We start from the raw sequence: 25349 nt of genomic DNA on the forward strand, positions 1-25349 counted from the left end.
GTAAGAGTTGAAGACCAAGCAGGTAGTACTCGTATAAGAAATGGTGTAACAAAAGAATTTAGTCTTTTGTTCCTACTATTCATTCTGAAAATCGAAGAAGAAAAGAAAAGTTCAAGAGTGAGAGTAAAATTCAGGCTGACGAGATATTAATGATAAGATTTGCTGATATCTTTGCTGTTCTGAGTGAATGTGAGGAAGAACTACATGATGTGTTGAATGGAACGAACCATCTAATGAGCACAGAATGTAGACTGAGAATAAATCGAAGAAAGGCAAAGATAATGAGAAGTAGCAGAAATGCGAACAGCGAGAAACTTAACTACAGAACTGGAAATTACGACGCAGACGATGTTAAAGAATTCTGCTACCTAGGACGAAGCAAGGAGGACATGAAAAGCAGACTAGCACTGGCAAAAAGCGCATTCCTGGCCAACAGAAGTCTGCTAGTATCAAACGTAGGCCTTAATATTAGGAAGAAATTCCTGGGAACGTACGTCTGGAGCACAGGATTGTATGGTAGTGAAACATGGACTGTAGGAAAACCGGAACAGAAGAGAATCGAAGCATTTGAGATGTTGTGCTACAGACGAATGTTGAAAATCAGATGGACTGATAAGGCAAGGAATGAAGAGGTTCTGGGCATAATGGGAGAGGAAAGGAATATGTGGGAAACACTGACAAGGAGAAAGGACAGGGTTATAGGACATCTATTAAGACATCAGGGAATGACTTCCATAGTACCAGAGGCACCTGTAGAGGCCAAGAGCTGTAGGGGAAGACAGAGCCCTGAACACATCCAGCAAATAACTGAGGACTTAGGTTGCAACCGGTACTCTAGTTTGAACAGATTGTCACAGGAGAAGTATTCGTGGTGGGTTGTGTCAGAACAGGCAGAAGACTATGATGCAAAAGAAACCAAGTGTTCGATTAAATCTAGTTTTGTAGAGTTGCTCCATGAACTCAAATAGAGATCCCTGGAGGGATGACGCAAGACACTGTGTTCCAACACAATGTATTCGCAAAACATGACTGAGAAAAGTTCGAGAACCGACATTTACAGCGTTCAATTTGACTGCTGCCGACATCGGATTCAGCGGATTTTGACTCGCTCCATTTGCGTGTGATACCCTTCACCATCTGCTGTATGTATATGTAGGTATATCGACTGGTGCCTGATTTTGTGACGTTCGTGGCTTCAGGAGGTAGTATTAATTCTCCTGGCTTCTTCTGCTACGTCCCTCACGAACATTTAATGAAAAACCTGGAGCAGAAAATCATAGACTTTTTTTTCAAAGACGTTTTTTTGCGTACTTCGGTGTAAGTGTAATATTTTCGTTTTGGGGCGAAAATGATACGGAGGTAGCGTCGAAATCACAGTGATTACTTTTCCTTTTGTTCGTGCAGGGTACAAGGTCACCACTTTAAAACCAAAATGGAAATATGTTATGCTAACAATGAATCTGCGTTGCGCCCTGTTCCTCGTGGACCTATTATTCCCTTTTCTCTGCAGGCTGATAGTCTCCATGATGTGCTTCCACGTTTAGGGAGTGAGACCCACGACGTTTCTAATGATTTGAAGTCAGGAATGGTTGTGAACCACAATTGTTTTCACAATCGAGACTGAATTATTTGACGAGCTAATCTCAAAAGATTCCGCACAGCTGCCAGCCGTTAGACTGCAGGAAAAGATCTTAGTGGCCACAGGAACTCCTTCGTCTTGGTTCAGAAATAAAAATAAAGAATTCGTTCGTTAATTTTACCGCGACGACGAGCTTGAGTGCTCCTTCGAAGATTCTTGATTTGATGCAAATACAGCACGGAACAAAAGCTTGGAGAGCCTTTGTAATTATTCATTAAGGAAACCAAAAGCTGTCCTTCTACACTGCGGAAATAAATGTGCTTCCCAAACTGTTGGATATTTAATGCATTTAAAAGTGAAGTACGATTCTTTAGCCTTAATCCAGAATTAACTTAATTACAAAGAATACGAGCTGACCCTTTACGGGGATTTGGAAACACCTTCCGTGGCCCGTTGTCAGTATGATGAGTACATCAAGTGCTTTTGCTTGGAAAGCAGTGGTCTCAGAAATCAGGGCAAGTAGAACGCAAGAGGTAGAAATGCACTATTATTGTTCGAATCTTTGGTGGATTGAAAAAGAAAAGATCCTCCTACGGCCACTAAACATCAGGCTTAGTAGTATGAAATAATTTGTTAAGTCTCTAGCAGAAGATGATGACACTTCCAAGTACCTGTCAGCCACTTTACTGCAGCGATCAGAAGCTAAGGTGCAGGAAGGGATTTTCGAAGGCCCTGACATGAGGAAAATGATAAAGGACAATACTTTAGATGAAAAAATGAGTGAAATATAAACATCATCTGACGTATCCTTTAAACTACTTTATAAACAAATTTCTCGATAACTTTCAAGCCATTAATTAGAAGAATGTGGTAATGTACATGCTAGATAATGTCAAACATTTGATGCCTCAGTGAGCTAGAAATTGCTTTTCTTGACTCCCATTCAGCTGTTTTCCCGAAAAATTTAGGATAGAATAGAATTACCGTGGACTATGAGTTGTCAGTACTGTGGCACAGGAAACATGCGGGATGGTAACTGCTGGGTAGTTGTTGGGGTGTAAATGCCTATCAAGCTTGAAAACATTTATTAATAACACAATACAGGAAACCCGAGCACTCAAGTCCAACAAATCTTCATAAAGTATGCAAAATGATAATCCGATACAACTCTTGGACATTGAAATTAGTGTAACTTAATAAGAACAATAGAACAAAAGGTAACTTAAAACGCTTACATCTATTTAACTGTACGAGCTCGCAAGACAGCAATGGAATGCGATAGCAGGACAGAAGTTCAGGTTAATACTCATCAATATCATACAAATTAGCTGGCACAAAAACACCAAAAACTAATATTAATTAATACAGGAAAAACATTCATACACTTGGAAAGACGATGTCGAGTTTGATCCGATGGTGGCATATGCCAACTTGGCATCACCCGTCAACAGATAGCGGAGTGCCATAGCTACAAGAGCGACATCTTTAATAGGGAATGCTCACAGCCAGAGGGATCAGTGTGGTGCCACGGAGACGCACTCGTTCTTTCTACAGTCAAATGAGCGAATTTCAAAGTGTTCTACTGAGTGGCGAGGTGATTCTTTCAGAGAACTGCTACACAGGCTGCTAGGTCAACTGTGAGCTATGCTGATATCAGTGGCCAAGTGAGCATTCTCTTTTCTGCAAAAGAGGATCTGTACGTCCATGCAGCCCAGACGTCGTCCAGGATCGTCGCAACAATGGCAGGTCGGACAGTTCCCACGACACAGATATGAGGCTTGTTAGACCATACGTGACAACACAAACTGCCGACAACAGGTTATTAGAAGGGTGCCATGTACACCTGAGAGGAAATCGAAGAAAGACGAAAGCAATGAGAACAGCGAGAAAGGCAAGAACAGGATGGTCACGAAGTAGATGAAGCTAAGGAATTCTGCTTCCTAGGCAGCAAACTAACCAATGACGGACGGAGCAAGCAGGACATCAAAAGCAGACTAGCACTCGCAGAAAGGGCATTCGTGGCCAAGTGATGTCTACTCGTGTCAAACATAGGCCTTAGTTTGAGGAAGAGGTTTCTGAAAATATACGTTCGGGGGACAGTATTGTATCTACATCTACATCTACATTCATACTCTGCAAGCCAAATGACGGTGTGTGGCAGAGAGTACCTTGAGTACCTCTATCGGTTCTCCCTTCTATTCCAGTCTCGTATTGCTCGTGGAAAGAAAGATTGTCGATATGCCTCTGTGTGGTATCCCATCAGGTCCAGCGGCCTTTCCTCCTTTGAGCGATTTTAAGTCTTTTTCTATACCTCTGTCATCTATTTCGATTTCTACCATTTTGTCACCTGTCCGACAATCTAAAGAAGGAACTATAATGCAGTCTTCCTCTGTGAAACAGCTTTGGAAAAATACATGTAGTATTTCGGCCTTTAGTCTGTCAACCTCTTTCAGTACAATTTTGGTCACAGATTGTCTGGACATTTTGTTTTGATCCACCTACCACTTTGACATAAGACCAAAATTTCTTAGGATTTTCTGCCAAAACAGTCATAGAACTTTACTTTCGAAACCGTTGAACGGCTCTCGCATAGCCCTCCTCACACTACATTTTGCTTCGTGTATTTTTTGTTTGTCTGTAAGGTTTTGGCTATGTTTATGTTTGCTGTGAAGTTCCCTTTGCTTCCGTAGAAGTTTTCTAACTCGGTTGTTGTACAACGGTGGCACGGTATGGTAGTGAATTTTGGAATGTGGGAGAACCGGAACAGAAGGGAATCGAAGCATTTGAGATGTGGTGTTACAGACTCATGTAGAAAATTCGGTGGACTGATACGATAAGGAATGTGGAGGTCCTTTGCAGAATCGGAGAGGAAAGGAATATGTGGAAAACACTGATGAGGAGAAGGGACACGATTACAGGATATCTGTTAAAGACATTAGGTAACGACTTCCATGGTACTAGTGGTAGCTGTAGAGGGTAAAAACTGTAGAGGGTGACAGACATTGGAATACATACAGCAGATAATAGAGGACGTAGGTTGTAAGTGCTGCTCTGAGATGAAGAGGTTGGCACAGGAGAAAAATCCGTGGTGGGCAGCATCAAACCAGTCATAAGATTGATCACACACACACACACATACACACACACACACACACACACACACACACACACACACACACACACACACACACACACACACAAAATACACTCCTCGAAATTGAAATAAGAACACCGTGAATTCATTGTCCCAGGAAGGGGAAACTTTATTGACACATTCCTGGGGTCAGATACATCACATGATCACACTGACAGAACCACAGGCACATAGACACAGGCAACGGAGCATCCACAATGTCGGCACTAGTACAGTGTATATCCACCTTTCGCAGCAATGCAGGCTGCTATTCTCCCATGGAGACGATCGTAGAGATGCTGGATGTAGTCCTGTGGAACGGCTTGCCATGCCATTTCCACCTGGCGCCTCAGTTGGACCAGCGTTCGTGCTGGACGTGCAGACCGCGTGAGACGACGCTTCATCCAGTCCCAAACATGCTCAATGGGGGACAGATCCGGAGATCTTGCTGGCCAGGGTAGTTGACTTACACCTTCTAGAGCACGTTGGGTGGCACGGGATACATGCGGACGTGCATTGTCATGTTGGAACAGCAAGTTCCCTTGCCGGTCTAGGAATGGTAGAACGATGGGTTCTATGACGGTTTGGATGTACCGTGCACTATTCAGTGTCCCCTCGACGATCACCAGAGGTGTACGGCCAGTGTAGGAGATCGCTCCCCACACCATGATGCCGGGTGTTGGCCCTGTGTGCCTCGGTCGTATGCAGTCCTGATTGTGGCGCTCACCTGCACGGCGCCAAACACGCATACGACCATCATTGGCACCAAGACAGAAGCGACTCTCATCGCTGAAGACGACACGTCTCCATTCGTCCCTCCATTCACGTCTGTCGCGACACCACTGGAGGCGGGCTGCACGATGTTGGGGCGTGAGCGGAAGACGGCCTAACGGTGTGCGGGACCGTAGCCCAACTTCATGGAGACGGTTGCGAATGGTCCTCGCCGATACCCCAGGAGCAACAGTGTCCCTAATTTGCTGGGAAGTGGCGGTGTGGTCCCCTACGGCACTGCGTAGGATCCTACGGTCTTGGCGTGCATCCGTGCGTCGCTGCGGTCCGGTCCCAGGTCGACGGGCACGTGCACCTTCCGCCGACCACTGGCGATAACATCGATGTACTGTGGAGACCTCACGCCCCACGTGTTGAGCAATTCGGCGGTACGTCCACCCGGCCTCCCGCATGCCCACTATACGCCCTCGCTCAAAGTCCATCAACTGTACATACGGTTCACGTCCACGCTGTCGCGGCATGCTACCAGTGTTAAAGACTGCGATGGAGCTCCGTATGCCACGGCAAACTGGCTGACACTGACGGCGGCGGTGCACAAATGCTGCGCAGCTAGCGCCATTCGACGGCCAACACCGCGGTTCCTGGTGTGTCCGCTGTGCCGTGCGTGTGATCATTCCTTGTACAGCCCTCTCGCAGTGTCCGGAGCAAGTATGGTGGGTCTGACACACCGGTGTCAATGTGTTCTTTTTTCCATTTCCAGGAGTGTAGACATGCACACCTCTAGCCCGCCTTCCACTCACACCTTAGCATTGACGTGCTCGGCTCGACTAGTGCGTCAGAGGACCACTTGGAAGATGGAATGACGCGTCGTCGTATTCAGTATTGAAAGAAGATGCTGCCTGCAAGCATTCTGATGGTCGTTTTCGCTTAGAGCGTAGACCTCGTGAGCGCTTCTCTGTAGAGTGCATTCGTCCAAGACACACTGGTTTCAACCCAGGCCTTATGGTGCTATAAGGTACAACTCTGGTTCACCGTTGGTGCTTCTGGAGGGAACGATATCCAGCGCTCAGTATGTACAGAATGTTGTTAGACCCGCCCTTTCGCTATTTTTACAAAAGGAAGGTGATGTGTTGTGATAATGCTCGCCCACACATTACTCACACAGTATGTCAAACAACTAAAAGGAGCACGAAACGGACAACTGAAAGGAAAAGGAAGTAGGCCGACTCTATGCTGGGATATAAAGATAGAGAGCTCCAGCAAAGTCAAAGACTAAGCCAACAGATTACATATAAGATCACCCATTCAAACACTACTTTAGAAGAATATCAGAGCACTCCTCGAAGATCTAATTCCCGTAAATCTTCAGTATCTGAAACATAATTCAACAAAAGACAATTAGGCCTTGCAGTGACCCGTCGTTAGGGATAGCCAGCATTGAACCCACGAACTGCTAGCACAGCCTGAAGCTGAATCACTGCCGGAATGTAGGCGATGCATTCTGATATTTCCGTCAAGCACCATCAGCGTGAGCCGTTCTTGTGCACCAGTGCTGAAGAGCACACATCAAGGTAGTATCCCCACATGCATGTCATCAGCAGCCTCCCCCCCCCCCCTCCCCGAGTGAGGGGGAGAATCACGACGTTATGCAAATCACTCTCAAGAGGATTTATATTGAACCTGCACAAAGTGTACGACGCAGCCTTTTAATGACGCTAGTATAAATCATAAGTAGGGTTGCTAATCTCTCATATAATTTACTCATCACGTTAACTGAACAAAGTCCCTCCTTCAAAAATGCTGAGGCGAAATGATTCTGGTGAGTGTGACTAACAGATAAATGCCGATCTAAAAAATTACACTTATTTTCATTAAATGGTAAATAAGTTTGTACAACGAACAGTGTGAATAATGACATAAACCAAAGATGTAAATAGTCCTCATCTGTTAGAGATGTTGGCAAGAACCAGGTACAAACGACACTGCAACGAATCGAGAGTGCTTCTCTACAATTAGAAGGGGAACAAAGAAAAAGGGTGAAATGCATAATATCGATAAACAAGTGGATAAGCGGATGCAGTACTAGTATATCACCTGAGGAGCCAAAGCGTTTCTACGGATATCAACGCTGAGAAACGTCACTTCTAATTTTGGGTGGCTAAAAACTCAGCTGAAACGCTACAGGCCGGAGTTGCGTATTTTACCGACAGTATGGCGCAGGACGGCTTGCTGATGACGGATGCCAGTCGTGGTCGGGTCCGCTGCACGAACATGGGGTCCACGTTGCAGACTGACCTCAGAGCCAGCGCTAGGAAACTCTGAGTCTTGTGCAGTTGAAATTATTCAGCAGCAAAGGACGCAGAGTACACGACGACTTCTGCGGCGGCCTGAAATCAGTTCACCAAGTGCTCTTCCTCCCGGCTCCTATAGTGCGACCTCTCTGCTCGTGCCAGTGTTAGTAGAATGTTTAGGTTTTTATGCTGGTAACGCCACGTAGCGCTCTATATGAAAATCACTGGCTGAGCTGTGTGCAGTCTGAGGCTGTTGCAATATTTGCTATTGTAGTGTTGGGCAGTTGGTTGTTAACAGCGCGTAGCGTTGCACAGTTGGGAGGTGAGCCGCCAGCAGTGGTGGATGTGGGGAGAGAGATGGCGGAGTTTTGAGAGCGGATGATCTGGACGTGTGTACATCAGAGACAGTAAATTTGTAAGACTGGATGTCATGAACTGTTATATCTATTATGACTTTTGGACACTATTTTATTTGGTAACTGTGCCTATCAGTAGTTAGTGCCTTCAGTAGTTAGAATCTTTTATTCAGCTGGCAGTATTGGCGCTTGCCGTATTGCAGTAGTTCGAGTAACCAAGATTTTTGTGAGGTGCGTGATTCATGAAAGGTATGGATTATTGTTAGACAGGGCCATTCTTTTGTAGGGATTGCTTTCAGCTAAAAATATTGAGTGTCAGTTTAAGCACAGTCATTTATAATTTTTCTAAGGGGACGTTCCTCCAGAACTCGCGCAGTCGACGCCGATAAAAAGAACTTTCGCCAGTTCTGACTTGCAAAATATGCGCCTACACTCCTACCACCATACTCCGTAGCCTAGGCACCATTTCCCGTCGATGACTGCAAACGTGTCGTCACATAACAGTGGGGCCTATACGGCCTCTACGAGGACTTTGCGCGCGAAGCTTTCTAGCAATGGGTGCCAAAGGAATATGATAACTGGATTGCTACATGTGGCGCCATTCTGTGTGCTATCTCGTGGTGTTCGGCGACCATTTCTCCGAAAAGTCCGAATTACGTAATAGCACAGCTGGGCGTCTAGCTGGCGCCTTCCTACCCAAAACATGAGGCTACCGTATGAAAACTAGTCCCTGAGACCCGACATCAAAAGAGAAAGGCCGGCCAGGGTGGCCGAGCGGTTCTAGGCGCTACAGTCTGGAACCGTGCGACTGCTACGGCTCATTCAGTTCCTGTATTACCTGTTGGATATGATGAAGGTTATATTCGCTACGGTCGCAGGTTCGAATGCTCCCTCGGCCATGGATGTGTGTGATGTCCTTCGATTAGTTAGATTTAGGTCGTTTTAAGTTCTAGGGGACTGATGACTTCAGCAGTGAAGTCCCATAGTGTTTAGATCCATTTGAACCGAAAGAGAAAGCTCCCAGGCATGGTTCGAGAATCTTTCTATAATACCCAGTAACTGAATATCTCCACAGTCCTCCTACCCCCCCCCCCCTCCCTCCCCCCCGCCCACCACCACCACCACAAGCACCATTATTACCTTTCACTGCTATTGTGAGCCGTTGGCCTCCGCTCATCCCAACAGTAGCTGCTCGTCTTCAACGTGAAACAAACAGATTGTGGTATCTACTCCCGTTCATGTAGATGCCATCCTATTACCTACTTTGTATTACAGTGTAATACGATACCGAAATGACATTAATTTACATCTACGCAAATTCAAATTTCAGAAATGCGAGATGCGCTGGTTTGATGGCCGTTAATAAGTGTATCAAGAGGCCAAGGGCGTGCCGTCCTGCAGCAGTTAGCGTCTGACCTCCCAGAACAGGAACCAATGGCCACGAGATAGTTGCGAATACAATTTACGGGACTTGGTTGAGGTCTGTAGAATCTGGCGCCAAATTGTCCAGCGAAAGCAAGGAGGTAAGAGATGTTGCCAGATTTCGCACCAAGTGCTAGTAATCTCCATGGGTCATCGAAGTTCGTAGACGGCGTGTGATGCGTCTCAGGGCACGGGTCAGATAATTAACCGCCCTTCTGCGTCCGCTGCCAAGTCCGACTTTGCCTCGCGGACTTGCGGAGGCCAGTAGGAAGCCTTTTATCTGTGCCGTGGCGCACGGCCCGATCGCAACTCCATTAGCCGTATCGGTATATAGAGCAGCCAGATGGGCAGGGGGGCAGACTTCGATTAGGGACCTAATCAGGCCGTCCTCCTCCCCCTCCCCCCCCCCCCCCCCCTCTCTCCACCTCACCGGCCGCGGTGGCTCCGGCGATCTGTTTCCGCCGGTGGCTCGTTCCGGCCGCTGGTCGCCATTTGTAACGCGATTGCGGATCGCTTTTAGTGCTGCGCGCTTGACGTATAGGGGCGGAAACTCGGCGTGACGTCAACGCAGGCCCGGCAGCGTCCTCGACTTCCTGTGCGGAAGACCCTCCTCGAGAAACTACCTTAACGGAAGGCACGTAGTTCTGCCTGTCTGCTGCCGCTCGCATCTGTTCCCTTTGATACTCTTTGTCATCGTCATAGTAAGACTCCAGCAATCTTGACTATAATGCGAAACGTCAATAAATAATTGATGATGTACGCTGCAAGCGGTACTCCGAGAAGAAAAGGTTGGCATAGGAGAAGAATTCGTGGTAGGCATTATCAAACCAATCAGAAGAGTGACTACTCGAATAAAAAAACAACTACAGAAAACATGGTTCAAATGGCTCTAAGCATTATGGGACTTAACATCTGAGGTCATCAGTCCCCTAGACTTAGAAGTACTTAAACCTAACTAACCTAAGGACATCACACACATCCATGCCCGAGGCAGGATTCGAACCCGCGACCGTAGCAGCAGCGCGTTTCCGTACTGAAGCGCCAAGAACTGCTCGACCACCGTGGCCGGCTATCTACAGAAACACTGTGTCAACACTTTAACTTGGTGTCGTGAATGGCAACTTTCTTCCAATATGGATAAATGTAAGATAACTCGTATAAAGAGCAGAAAGAATCAGATGGCATCTGATTACAAAATTAGAACTGAACCTCCTCAGCACGTCACATAGTGTAAAAAAAGTATTGGTTGCACTTACAAGCAACGCGAAGTGCGACGACCACGTTACGTCAGTACCAACATCAGGAAAATGTGATGTACATATAAAAGATATCCGCAGAGATGATAATGTGAGCGGTTCTAGAGTAGTTTTCAATTGTTTCAAGTTCTTGTCAAGTACACATGGCAACAGATATCTACAAAATGAAGAGATGCGCTTCTGGTACCATAAAAGGTCGATACTGCCCATAGAAGATTGAGAAATGTTCGGCTAACTTCAGTGGTAATGCTTGGAAGAATGACGACGTATTCCTCGCAAAACTCTGTTGGGTAAATTTACAGTGCAGGTATTCGAAGAACAATGTACGACAATTATGCAGCCACTACTGTGTATCGCATCGTAATAATACATTACTGGCCATTAAAATCGCTACACCAGGAAGAAATGCTGATGATAAACGGGTATTCATTCGACAAATATATTATACTAGAACTGACATGTGATTACGTTTACACGTAGTTTGGGTACGTAGATCCTGAGGAATCAGTACCCAGAACAATCACCTCTGGCCGTAATAACGGCCTTTGTACGCCTGGGCATTGAGTCAAACAGAACTTGGATGGCGTTAACAGGTACAGCTGCCCATGCAGCTACAACACGATTCCACAGTTCATCAAGAGTAGTGGCTGGCGTATTGTGACGAGTCAGTTGCTCGGCTACCATTGAAAAGACGTTTTCAATTGGTGAGAGATCTGGAGAATGTGCTCGCCTGGCCACCAGTCGAACATTTTCTGTATCCAGAAAGGCCCCTAGAGGACTGCAACATGCGGTCGTGCATTATCCTGCTGAAATGTAGGGTTTCGCAGGGATCGAATGACGGGTAGAGCCACGGGTCGCAACACATCTGAAATGTAACGTCCACTGTTCAAAGTGCCGTCAGTGCGAACAAGAAGTGACCGAGACGTGTAACCAATGGCACCCCATACCATCACGCCGGATGATACGCCAGTATGGCGATGACGAATACACGCTACTAAAGTGCGTTCACCGCGGTGTCGCCAAACACGGATGCGACCATCATGATGCTGTAAACAGAACCTGGATTCGTCCGAAAAAATGACACTTTGCCATCTAGCACCCAGGTTCGTCGTTGAGTACACCATCGCAGGCGCTCCTGTCTGTGATGCGGCGTCAAGGGTAATCGCAGCCATGGTCTCCGAGCTGATAGTCCATGCTGCTGCAAAAGTCGTCAGACTGTTCGTGCAGATGGTAGTTGTGTTGCAAACGTCCCCATCTGCTGACTCAGGGATCAAGACGTGGCTGCACGATCCGTTACAGCCATGCGCATAAGATGCCTGTCATCTTGACTGCTAGTGATACGAATCCGTTGGGTTCCAGCACTGCATTCGGTATTACCCTCCTGAACCCACCGATTCCATATTCTGCTAACAGTCATTGTATCTTGACCAACGCGAGCAGCAATGGCGCAATACGATAAACCGCAATCGCGATGGGCTACAATCCAACCTTTATCAAATTCGGAAACGTGATGGTACGCATTTCTCCTCCTTACACGAGGCATGAAATCAACGTTTCACCAGGCAACGCCGGTCAACTGCTGTTTGTGTATGAGAAATCGGTTGGAAACTTTCCTCATGTCAGCAGGTTGTAGATGTCGCCACCGTCGCCAACCTTGTGTGAATGCCCTGAAAAGTTAATCATTTGCATATCACAGCATCTTCTTTCTATCGGTTAAAATTCGTGTCTGTATCACGTCATTTTCGTGGTGTAACAACTTTAATGGGCAGTAGTGTATGATACGGCTGGTACAGAGGCAGATACTAATCTTCACATGGATGAACGAGGGAAGAAACTTTAGAATGTTAGGTGTAAATGTGCACTCCCGAGGCGAATATTGTCGATGAAAAGCTCTCGGGCCGTATTATCGTACTGCGACGCTTCGAAGAGTGTCAAGATTTGCGGGTGGCGCAATATTTATACTAGCGGTATCCGCCTCCACCTGCCTACGGCGGTTGGGCGTTACCAGGCAGGCGGGCGGGGAGAGTGTGAGGGGGCGGATGCGGCAGCAGGTGTGGGTTCGTATCTCAGTCTAGGCATTCCGGCGGTGTATTGCAAGATGGATGTGTTGTTTGCACTGTCGTCGTATTGCTGCCGACACTGGTAACCGTGCTGCACTCTCACCATATCCTTCCCCTCCGCTGACGAGACTTTTGTGAGTATATTTTCAGAGGAATCTTTTATGATGCTGTTCCAACAGCCGGTGGCTGGGTATAGCACCCTGGTGTTATGAATACATGGTCTTCCTTCATGTTATGCACTGATGTTGTCGCGGTACTTAAGCACTGCCACCAGGTTGGAAACCCGAGAGCCTTTCATTAGCGAGAATGTTAATACGACGTACAGTTCACCATGAACTGCAAAAAAGCTTGTGGATTATGTATGCGAAGTAGATGAAGGCTATCGAAATGAAATTGATTATTTTGCATTCGTTGACAGAGTATGAAACTACGCGAATTTCAAATTAGTTATAATCAATTATTCAAAACGACAGTCACAATCGCATTATTTATTTTGTCACCAACCGGTTTCAACCTGCGATGGGGTCATCTTCAGGGCAATTTACCTCATTGAGGGTTGAAACCGATTGGCGGCAAAATAAATAATATGATTGTGACTGCCATTTGGAATTAAAAAAGTCAATTTAGCTACATGGCTACATTTTCCATAAATCATTTGAACGATACATGTCACGAAGTTATGTGTAACGAGTCAGTTTCGATACATGGGTGATTAGTCTTAACTTTAATGTACACATCATTATTTTTTTAAAGAAGAGAAAATACTGACTGCAAGCTTTTAAGTAGAAGTTTCTCAGTGGAATAGAAGATGTTGTCCAGGAAATTGATTTTAAATTAGATTCCAACATTGGTTCGCTACCTGTCAGATATTTTATGTCATTGGGCAAATAACCAAAAACTTTTATTGCTCCGTATTAAACTCCTCTCTGTGACACTGACAACTTTGACAATGGGCAAAAAAGGTCATTTTATCCTATAGCGTTGTAGGTGTGTTCTTTCTTTCCAAATTGTAATGGATTATTTATCACGAATTTCTCTAGCGAAAATGTATATTGTGACGCGCAGTTAAAATGCCTAGCTCCTTGAAGAGGTGCGTACATGACGTTCGTGTTTGAACACCACATATTATTCTTACTTCTCGCTTTAGTGCAATTATTATTTTGTTTCTAAATAAGGTTACCGCTGAAAATTATGCCGTATTACATTATTGAGTGGAAATATGGAAAACATGTCAGGAGATTGTTATGTTTCTATCCAGGATGAGCAAAAGTAGCTGAAGTTAACTGTTTGAATAGCTCATTAATTTGCTTCTTCTAGTTAAAGCTTTCATCAATATGTACACCCAAAAATTTCAAGCACTGCTCCTACTTTCTGACACCTACTCAAATGCTAAACCACTAACTAGTACGACTGTTTCTGTACAAAAGGGAGAGTAGTGGGCTTTTTTCTACATTATGGGAGAGTCCACTTTCAGAGAACCACTTAATAATGCTTTGGAAATTATAATTTACTCACTCTTCTATTGCTTCCTATCTAATGGGATTTATTATACCTTTATTATAGTCTATAAAAAGTATTATGGTCTTGTAATCTAATTTCTTTTAATACTCTCTGTCTCTAATCTGAATATAACCTAAAAAATATCCCCTTTCGCTTCCAGAAATCAGAGTAATGTGGTCTTATGTGCTTTTGGCTCCGCTTATGCCCTCTGAACGGTGCTCAGCTAACTTTCGCTTCCCACTTCTAGTTAAGTCCAAGCCATGATTAGTGTATCCCAATTCCCAATAGCAGCAACCGGCGCAGCACAGATATGAGACTTCGTTTTAGTCAATGAAACCCGCTCAGCTTAGTTTTGATACACTTGCATGCCACTATGACGGCCATTAATTTCTACTGTAGGGCATTTACTCTCACTACTGCGAGATAGGAGTCACTCCGTTCACTTTATACGTCCATAAATCTCGAAAGAACTCTGGTGAATGTATTCATTCCAGGAAACAAGTGTGAGGCGTTTGCTCCATTGCCAGACAGTAAAACTTTCCGTTCTTTTTATTGTCTGCATATAATATTGTATAACATAAGGGGAAGGAACCCCTTTCAACACGTGTTGGAATAGCAGTAGGATTTTAGAGATATTTGCAGACGTCCCGCACTAACATACATGTTTCTACCGTGAGTACTTAACATGTTACCGCACCATCTATAACGTGCTTTGTGTATGTTCTGGGCACTTCCTTACAAAACGGCGTATTTGACGCAGTTTAGTTTTCCCTTTTATTGCAGCTGATAAATCTGCCTTCTCGAGAAAATATAAAATACAGCCAGTATAACGCACTACATGATATTTCACCACTGCGACCTTCAGAATTTAAAAGGGAGTGAGACAGGGTTCTTGCCTCTCCCCAATGTTATTCAATCCGTATATTGAGCAAGCAGTAAGGGAAACAAAAGAAAAATTCGGAGTAGGTCCTGAAATCCATGGAGAAGAAATAAAAACTTTGAGGTTCGTCGATGACATTGTAATTCTGTCAGAAACAGCAAAGAATTTGGAAGAGCAGTTGAACGGAATGGATAGTGTGTTGTAAGGAGGATATAAGATGAACGTCAACAAAAACAAAACGAGGATAATGGAATGTAGTCGAATAAAATCGGATGATGCTTAGGGAATTAGGTTAGGGAATGAGACACTTAAAGTAGTAAAGGAGGTTTGCTACTTGTGGAGCAAAATAACTGATGATGGTCGAAGTAAAGGGGATATAAAATGTAGACTGACAATGGAAAGGAAAACATTTATGAAGAAGAGAAATTTGTTAACATCGAGTATAGATTTAAGTGTGAGGAAGTCATTTCTGAAAGTATTTGCATGGTGTGTAGCCATGTATGGAAGTGAAACATGGACGATAAATAGTTTGGACAAGAAGAGAATAGAAGATTTCAAAATGTGGTGCTACAGAAGAATGCTGAAGATTAGATGGGTAGATCACATAATTTAAGGCATGAGATTGTGGGGCGCATTCAGCCGCTAATTAAGTTCCAAAACTAAAGTTGAATTTGTTGTTAACAAAAAAATTCTTGGCTCTCGTAATGTTTGATCAAATAAAAGGTATGTTCGAGTGTAACTGACAGCAGCTTAATTTGGCCCCTTTTAACAACTTCAACTACCTGTCCTGTCCTGCGGGTTTAGCAGGGCGTCTCACACGTAGTTCCAAAAGTGCGTTCATACATTACGCAGACACAGATACCGTTGCGCAGCAACTGTTTCTCTGACCACAGTTCTTCAAATATATTTTTTTCCTTTCCAAATATTAACACGTCCAACAACATAATCAAAAACAGCCATCCTTAAGTGTTATTCTCATTGCGTTCCGGCGAGTGTCCCAGATTTTCAAAAGGAATTAGAGAATACTCTTTCTACAGAGATGTTTTCGGAAACTTAGGTAAATGAAAGTACCTTTGTTAATATTTTTGAGAACCGAAATAAAGTCGCTAAATTGTCAAGAAAGAATAAACGTATTTCTCTTTTACTGCTTTAGTCACTCATCTTAATGCCATTAATTGTCGATAGACGTGGAAGCTTTAAAACGTTTTTAGACCTCGATGGGTGAGCGAGCTTGGCTCAGAGTCACTGTAGACCAATCCTTGCACTATCCGTTTACAGTGCCATAGCCGATTTCCTTCTGCAACTTGGACACACAGCGCTGATACTCCGTTACGAGGACTACGGACGGAGGGACAAACGTCGATATTCCTTCTTGTGTCAGCCTAATAAATAATATTCGTTCACAGTTCCTCGCACATTCAAATAAATGTGTGTTCCTGTAGTATCCCCATACGGAATACCAAGGAACAAACTTGTTACAATATTGGCGATGGTAGCGTAAGTGAAATATTTACTGCCAGAACCGCATAGGAACCAGCAGAAATTCATTCAGATTTGGTATTTAAGAGTACTCTAAAAATACCTTTAATTTACTCGACTTTCACCATTAGTCATATCAGGATATTTTGCAAGGAACCTAACTGATATACAGTTTGCACCGGAAGGCGCTTTTGTTACGTGGTTTAAATTGCTTCATTATTACGAGGATAGCTACTTCTATGTAACTCACACTGGCAGCTGTTTTTGGCTCGAATTCTGGAATATTTACGTCGTCTTCTTTTGTGAAGGAATTTCGGAAGTTTGAGCTTAGTAATTCTGCTTTGGTAGGACTGCCATCAATAGTATTTCCATTTCTGCCGCCCACAGAAGGCATTGACCGTGTCTTGCCGATAGCATACTTCACATAGACCACAATTTCCTTGAAATTTATGGCAGGTATCGAGACAAATGTTTTTTGTGGAAACAATTATAAGCATTCGCATTGAAACCGGTGCTAAATTTCAAGCTTCTGCAAAATATCGCCAATTCAAAATGGTTCAAATGGCTCTGATCACTATGGTACTTAACATCTGAGGTCATCAGTTCCATAGAACTTAGAACTACTTAATTCTAACCAACCTAAGGACAACACACACATCCATGCCCGAGGCAGGATTCGAACCTGCTACCGTAGCGGTCGCGCGATTCGAGACTAAAACATCTAGAGCCGCTCTGCCACAGCGGCCGGCTATCGTCAGTCTTGGAGATATAGCGTCCGTTTTTCCCGTTGTTTTTGCAACAGAGTTCTGACCCATTTAGTGTACCAAGGAGGATCAGCTCCGTCAATTGGTAATTTTTTTGGTATAAATGCCTCAATTGCTGCCGACACTGTTTCATTGATTTCAGGTCACATCTGCTCAACATTAATTTGTTGCTAAGAGGTCAAGTTTGATTTCACAACCGTTAACTATTCGCGTGGGCTCATGAACTAAGTGCTCGAAATAATTTTCAGACAATGCGTTTAGTGCAATTTAGGATGATGTTTCATTCGTACCGGTACCTCCGGATTTAAACTTGTATTTGCCAACATATCGAGGGTAAATTAAAGTCACCAGCAACTGTAATTGTATTAGTCCGCTTCCTTAACTGGGTGGTAACGTGCTCGCCTCAAATGCAGCGTGCCCTTGTTCGTTTCCCAGCCGGATTGGAGACTTTTTTCCGCTCCTAGACTGGGTGTTGTGTTGTCCTCATCATCACTTCATCGCCATCACTGGTGAACAAGTCCCCCAATGTATAACACAACGTATCGATGTGAATATTCCTATGTTGGAGGAGGTATTACGTTAGCCCGAAGGTAGGTAAAACTTATTCAGTTAGGAAGCAGTTCTGCTCATGTTTACTGTTTAGTTTTGTTGGTTAACAACATTTTCGTTAGTATGGCAGAGATATTAAATCTGTAAGAAGAACTCACAAAGATTGTAAAACTCTAAACATTCATTACACATAAGTGACGTTAGCTATATTTTCCATATTAAAGCCTGTTGAGGTTCTCTGTCAGTTACCGTTATCATTCAGTCTTCTAATGGAGAAGATGAGGTTTTTAGAACGCTATTTAACAAACATGAAATCAAAACATACAATGCCTGCGAGGAAAGGCAGTCATTTCGAGGGGAATGCTTACGTTAAAATTGTAGCAGCGCTAATTCGTTGTAGATATACACACAGTTTTGCTAAAAGATTGTTCAGATATGAATGAAATTATTTCTCTCTAAACACGTCAATATACAGGATATTAGAAGAATATTTTCGTGCAGCATGTATTTTGTTTAAAATCAGTTTGTTCAAAAGCAATTAATAAGTTTGAAGGATTGAGGGTAGAAGCGGTGGCTAATGACTGTTTTCGATCATACTTAGCAGACAGGTTACAATGAGAGGAGACAACACATACTTCAAATAGATCTAAACATTTAGTAAAACACTTAACAGAACTAAAATGCATTAATATAGGCGTTTCGCAAGGGGGCAGATTAAGACCAAAACTCTTCCTGACGTACATCAATGACTTTCCCAGTTGTGTTATTCATGGTGAAAAAACCCTCTCCGCTGATGACACCAATATTACAGTCACCGAGAAAACAAGAGACACCTTGGAGAGAAACCAAATGAAACTCTCAACGAAGTTTACGATTAGTCAATAAGCAATAAAGTGACACTGAACATAAAGAACACTAACGCCTTGAATGTCAGTTTGAAGAGATAAAATGACCTCTATAAAATCTGTGACAAATGCAACATTTCTACGAATGAATACTGATTCTTAGTTGAAGTGGTGTGAACACACAAAGGTACTTGTAAACACAGTGTCATCAGCACGTTATGCCCTTAGAATCCTATCATCGGTGTGTAACATGCAGTGTCTTTTAGTTGCATACTATTCATATGTACACCCAGTTCCTAGCATGGCATTCTTTTTTGGGGAACAAATGCACAAAATATGAACACAATTATTAAACTCCAGGAAAGAGCCATAAGGTTAATAGCCTAAAGGAGTAGTCGAGCTCATTGTAAAGATCTGTTCTAACCACTGAGGACTTGACTGCTTCATCTGAATACGTTACCCAGTCAGTTGTACACATGAAAAATGACATAGGCATTTACTGCACAAACAGCTCTGTCTATGACCATGGAACACGAGCTAGACTCCACTTACATTTACCAAGAAAAAATAAACATAAAACGCAAAACAGCATTTTATATCAAGGAATAAAACTGTATAATAAATTACCAAAAGACATTAAAGAAATTGCAAAAAATACACTTATATAAAAAGGCAGTTACAAAGTACCTGTTAAGCAATAAATTTCATACATTTAAGGATTACACACCACACACTATGTCCTTTTCCTTATTTTTTCCTTTTCTAGGAAAACTTTCCTCCAAGCTGTGCATAGCTCAATGCTAACACCTGTACCTGTTTCTGAATTCAACATCTCACTCATTACAGAAGGATGCTAACTCAGTTCTTCAGGATAGCAAATGGATGTTAAGGTACAGAAAATGGCCGAAAGATCACCAGTGTGTGTGTGTGTGTGTGTGTGTGTGTGTGTGTGTGTGTGTGTGTGTTTGTGTGGTGAGTGAAGTGCTTTGAGACAATGTGTCTGTAGTGTGTACAATGACTGATTGTGAGATATGAGTGAACAGTGTGACATTACATCATTTAATAAGTTATTTGTAAAAAAAAAGTATTGTATCTAATAATCGTCTCTAACTATAAGTCTGTAAATGCGCGTGTAAACGAATTGGCTTATTTTAAATTGGTCTAAACTTCTAAATACTTTGACATGTCCTATACCCTTGTAAAAAAGATCTGCAGATGAATAAAGCTACCACCACCACCACCACCACCACTACTACTACTACTACTGCTACTACTTCTACTGCAAAGCATAAAACAGTGAACGAAGTACGTAAACACATAGGAAAGGTCCACGTTATGCGTTTCATCAGAAAGAGGATACTCGGTTTTTCATATTAGATTGAGATACATTTATTTCAAGTACAGAGTTGTAAGTTATGGTAATGTTTCGTTTGAGATACACTGAAAAGTGTTTAAGCCATTACTAACATCGTACAAATATTTTACAATATACGATTTTGTTTTGTTGATGTCACGAATTAATACGTTTGTTTTGATTGTGGATGGGTTTCTTCTTCTTAGTCCTGGCATTCACCTTGTAGCTGTTGACAAATCATTCTAAAAGCCAACACTAAAGCGGCACGTGGCACCGTTGTTTAATCGTGATGCATTGTTTGTGGTACAGCTGTGACACAGGCAAATAGGATGTCTTAAGAGCAGGAATGTGGAATTGTAGCAAGCACTGTCAACAGGAAGGTTTGTCTCCGTTTTCCTGGTGTACTTTATTAAGGTATACATGTAACGAATCGTGCAACAAAGATATGTTTAATTCAATAATGAAAATATGCTGGTAGCAGTTGCCTTCATAGGACAAGAACTTGATTGCATACTGTAGTTTACACGAAAACAAGTACAAGATCTGGTAAAACAAGATAAACAACAAATTCAAACTATACGACCAACTTAGAGGAGCAGCTTACATTTCTAAACGTTCGAAAATGATAGAAACCTCTTGTTTATTAAACAGATTATTCTTTGTATTACTTTGTAGCTGAAAATATTATTTAGGAAACTATCTCATGCCAGAAATGCGGACAATTCATTTCCATTTCACTTCATCGTTCATAATCGAGATTTGAATCAACAGTTCTCCTCTCACAGTCTTTATTCTGCTTAACGTTTAACCGTGCTTGGATAAACACAGCTCCACCAGTGCGTAGAAACTGCCACCACATGCAGTGTTTTATTAGATTCATTTAAAGATTTAATTTTCCCTGGTTGAATGTATTTGGTCTTAACGTCACACAAAGAATACTTTCATTAACAATCGTTTGGCATGCTTTATGTGACAAGGATATCAAAAAAGTTGTAAGTTTTATGTACGGTGTGTAACTGCGTTTCTGGTTTCATAAAGAATCTTTTCTACTAATAAAATATATTTTGTCAATTGCTTTTTTTGTGTTTTATTTCTAATTGATCATTCATAAACGTTCTGAGTGTGCACTCTTTTAGCGCTTATTCGTATTTACTGTAGGTAATTACGCCACATTCTTTTGATTCTAATTACGCAGTATGTAATGACCGTTTTCAATAAATGCCAGAAGTAGTTACGAAAGAAAGTCTGTCACCTCGTAATGATAAACTGTAACTGAACTTGTATTGTATTGTCTCCGTCTTCGAAAAGAAGGAGACAAAAGAATCATAGAGTAAAATAAACCTTTGCTACACATGACGACATCTATACAGGGTGTCTTTCCTCAGCGTGCAGCTGTCTTCCCGCAAACACGGCACATAATTTACTGCCTGATGCTTTCTCCATGGTCGTAACTGCACCACTAAGTGAATTGCCCCTGTGAGTATAGACTAAATATTTTGCGTTCATGAGTCCGCGCTTCAACAACTTAACTGCTTCCCGTGGGAAAATAGTGATTAATGGCTTACTCTTGACTCATATACTTGGAAGTACTACCCAGTCTAAAAATATATGACTTTTAACAGCGATAATTATTAGTTAGTGAACAGTCAGTACACCGTCCTCCATCACAAGTAGCTATATCTGCATTGACACCCATTACACCCTACATAATATTATGCATCGATGTAGGCCTTGCTACGTTGGTGGCGCAAAAATAAGACTGGGATACTACAACAGCTACATGCTAATTAGTATTTAGCCTACTGACACTGTCTGCTTCGCCCATTGCCACATTTGCTAGCCTGTATACATAAATTCTGAACGTGAAGTCTTCGTAGGTTCATGGATGACATGATTCGTTTGGAATCACAGTATCTTTTGTGGTACGGTTCCTGAGACTGTGTGGCCCAGTTTTAAGTGTGTATCTGTTTTTAAGGTTGTAAGAGCTCGGTTCCCTTGCATGTCATGAATCTAACACAGTCGCTGACGCTTAATGTGCTTGTGAGAAGTAGGCTCGGCAAACAAAGAATTTTACGCGAGTGAATTCTGTGAGACACGGACGAGTTAAGACGATGGACTGTTTCGCATTTCCCGTTTATATACTCATTAGTAGCATACAGTATTAGCAACGAAAGTGTACTTTGAAATATTTATGCGATTGAGAGTTGACTCATATTAATAGATTCTGTTTCAATTGAATTCAAATGCCGGCCACTGTACCCGAGCAGTTCAAGGCGTTTCAGCCCGGAACCGCACTGCTGCTACGGTCGCAGGTTCGAATCCTGCTTAGGGCATGGATGTGTGTGATATCCTCAGGTTAGTTAGGTTTAAGTAGTTCTAAGTCTAGGGGACTGATGACCTCAGGTGTTAAGTCCCATAGTGGTTAGAGCCATTTGAACCATTTTTGAATTCAAATGTGAGTTACGTAATTTATCAGTGGAAGAGGCCTTACAACAGCCATATATTTACGCAACGACAGAATTAAATAGACGTTTAAGAGCCAAGGGAACTCACCAAATATCACTGGAGGGCAAAGTGTACACAATGTGTGGTGACGAAGCGTTGATACCCGGTTCTGTCGAGGACCTGAACCCTCTTGTGTAGTGCTCCAGACTTCGAATTTCGGCTTGGTTGTCAGTTAAGCTTGGTGCAGGTTCGAAGTTAAACAAAAAGAATAATCCATGAACTTCTCTGACGGTGAGAGATCTGATCTTCTTCCGAGTAATAAAACAGCCACATTCACGCTTCTCCCAAAAGAATCATGTCGACGAGTGTCAGTCGGTCCCCTATTATCCAGCGATATGACATACGAATAAAACCTACTAATGCAAAATTCACACAAATGGCAAATACAAACACAATGTAGGGCTCTAGAACAAAATCTTTTTTTGTAATTTCTTCTGTCTCTTCCTTTTATGTTCCCATAAACCTCCCATACAGTTATCACCCAGAACATTATGACTATCTACCTATTAGATGATGTGTCCACTTTTGGCATGGATAACTGCGGGAACGCCTCGTGGCGTGGAGACAAAGAGGCTTTGCCAGGTCACTAGAGGGAGTTGTCAACACACCTGCATACACAAAAGCCACCTAATTCCAATAAATTCCAGTGAGGGGGCCGATGAGCTTTGTGTTGGTTTGTGAGTTTGAAGGTACCAGACTGAAAAGGTCATCGGTTCCACGATGAGCTCTGACGCCTTCTTCAATCATATCCCAGATATGGTCGATAGGGCTCATATTTGGTGAGTTGTTGGGGACAGTATGTCAATTGGAGCTCGCCACTGTTTTCCCCGAACCACTCCATTGCACTTCTGGCATTGTGACATGGCGTATTATCATGCTGAAAAGTGCTGCACAGTACATGGGCATGATTCCTGCAGTACCTATGTACCTATCATGCCATACGAAACAGCAAGTGGTCTTCTCCTCGAAGCGTGATTAGTTGAATACTGCCTTACCATCATGTCAACAGTGCCTACACCATACTTTGTGCTGCTGCAAAACAAAATAATTCCTGGCTTCTCAGCTGGATTGCTGTAGAATGTTTCATACAGCATGGTCAGTAGACTGCTTTATTTTTACTTAGAAAATATGATACCAACAGGCGGTTCCGAAGACAGTGGAAAACTTGTCTAGCCGTCAATGGCAACATTTCTTCTGATATTTTCGCTCTCTAAAATGGAGCGTTCCCAGAAGGATGAGGTTGTCTTTCTCTAGCTCTTGATCATGTTTGTAGCTAGTGAAGCAATTATAAATCGTGATGTTTCTTCCATTGCGTCTCAAGTGATCTATCAAGACGTGATCAACGCTCTTGGCCTGTTGGGTCTCCCTGGAGTTGCCTATACGATCTGTATATATGTTTTTGCATTTATTAGGTAACGTGCCTCACGTTTATGGCAGTCTTTGTTTTGACACCACATTTTCTGGTTTTTGTGGTAAATGTACCTTATTTTAAACCTGCACAGTGATTGTCCACTATGACTTTAGCACTCGGTATGTATGATGAGATACAAGTTTCAAACAAGGATCTCAAATATGACTCGTACAGCCTCACCTCTATTTTGCGTGATTTCTTTTTTTTTTTTGTCTCACGTGTAATTTTATCATCACATCTCAGACAAATCAGTATTTCCTTTAACTTCGTTCTGCTCTTGGTTGTCCGAAAAAATGGGATTCCATATTATGGGGATCATCACTAAGAGACTTACCATTGCCGATCTGTAAACCATATACACTCCTGGAAATTGAAATAAGAACACCGTGAATTCATTGTCCCAGGAAGGGGAAACTTTATTGACACATTCCTGGGGTCAGATACATCACATGATCACACTCACAGAATCACAGGCACATAGACACAGGCAACAGAGCATGCACAATGTCGGCATTAGTACAGTGTATATCCACCTTTCGCAGCAATGCAGGCTGCTATTCTCCCATGGAGACGATCGTAGAGATGCTGGATGTAGTCCTGTAGAACGGCTTGCCATGCCATTTCCACCTGGCGCCTTAGTTGGACCAGCGTTCGTGCTGCACGTGCAGACCGCGTGAGACGACGCTTCATCCAGTCCCAAACATGCTCAATGGGGGACAGATCCGGAGATCTTGCTGGCCAGGGTAGTTGACTTACACCTTCTAGAGCACGTTGGGTGGCACGGGATATATGCAGACGTGCATTGTCCTGTTGGAACAGCAAGTTCCCTTGCCGGTCTAGGAATGCTAGAACGATGGGTTCGATGACGGTTTGGATGTACCGTGCACTATTCAGTGTCCCCTCGACGATCACCAGAGGTGTACGGCCAGTGTAGGAGATCGCTCCCCACAACATGATGCCGGGTGTTGGCCCTGTGTGCCTCGGTCGTATGCAGTCCTGATTGTGGCGCTTACCTGCACGGCGCCAAGCACGCATACGACCATCATTGGCACCAAGGCAGAAGCGACTCTCATCGCTGAAGACGACACGTCTCCATTCGTCCCTCCATTCACGCCTGTCGCGACACCACTGGAGGCGGGCTGCACGATGTTGGGGCGTGAGCGGAAGACGGCCTAACGGTGTGCGGGACCGTAGCCCAGCTTCATGGAGACGGTTGCGAATGGTCCTCGCCGATAC

This window comes from Schistocerca gregaria, chromosome 1 (genome assembly GCF_023897955.1).
Source record: "Schistocerca gregaria isolate iqSchGreg1 chromosome 1, iqSchGreg1.2, whole genome shotgun sequence".
Classification (NCBI taxonomy): Eukaryota; Metazoa; Arthropoda; class Insecta; order Orthoptera; family Acrididae; genus Schistocerca; species Schistocerca gregaria.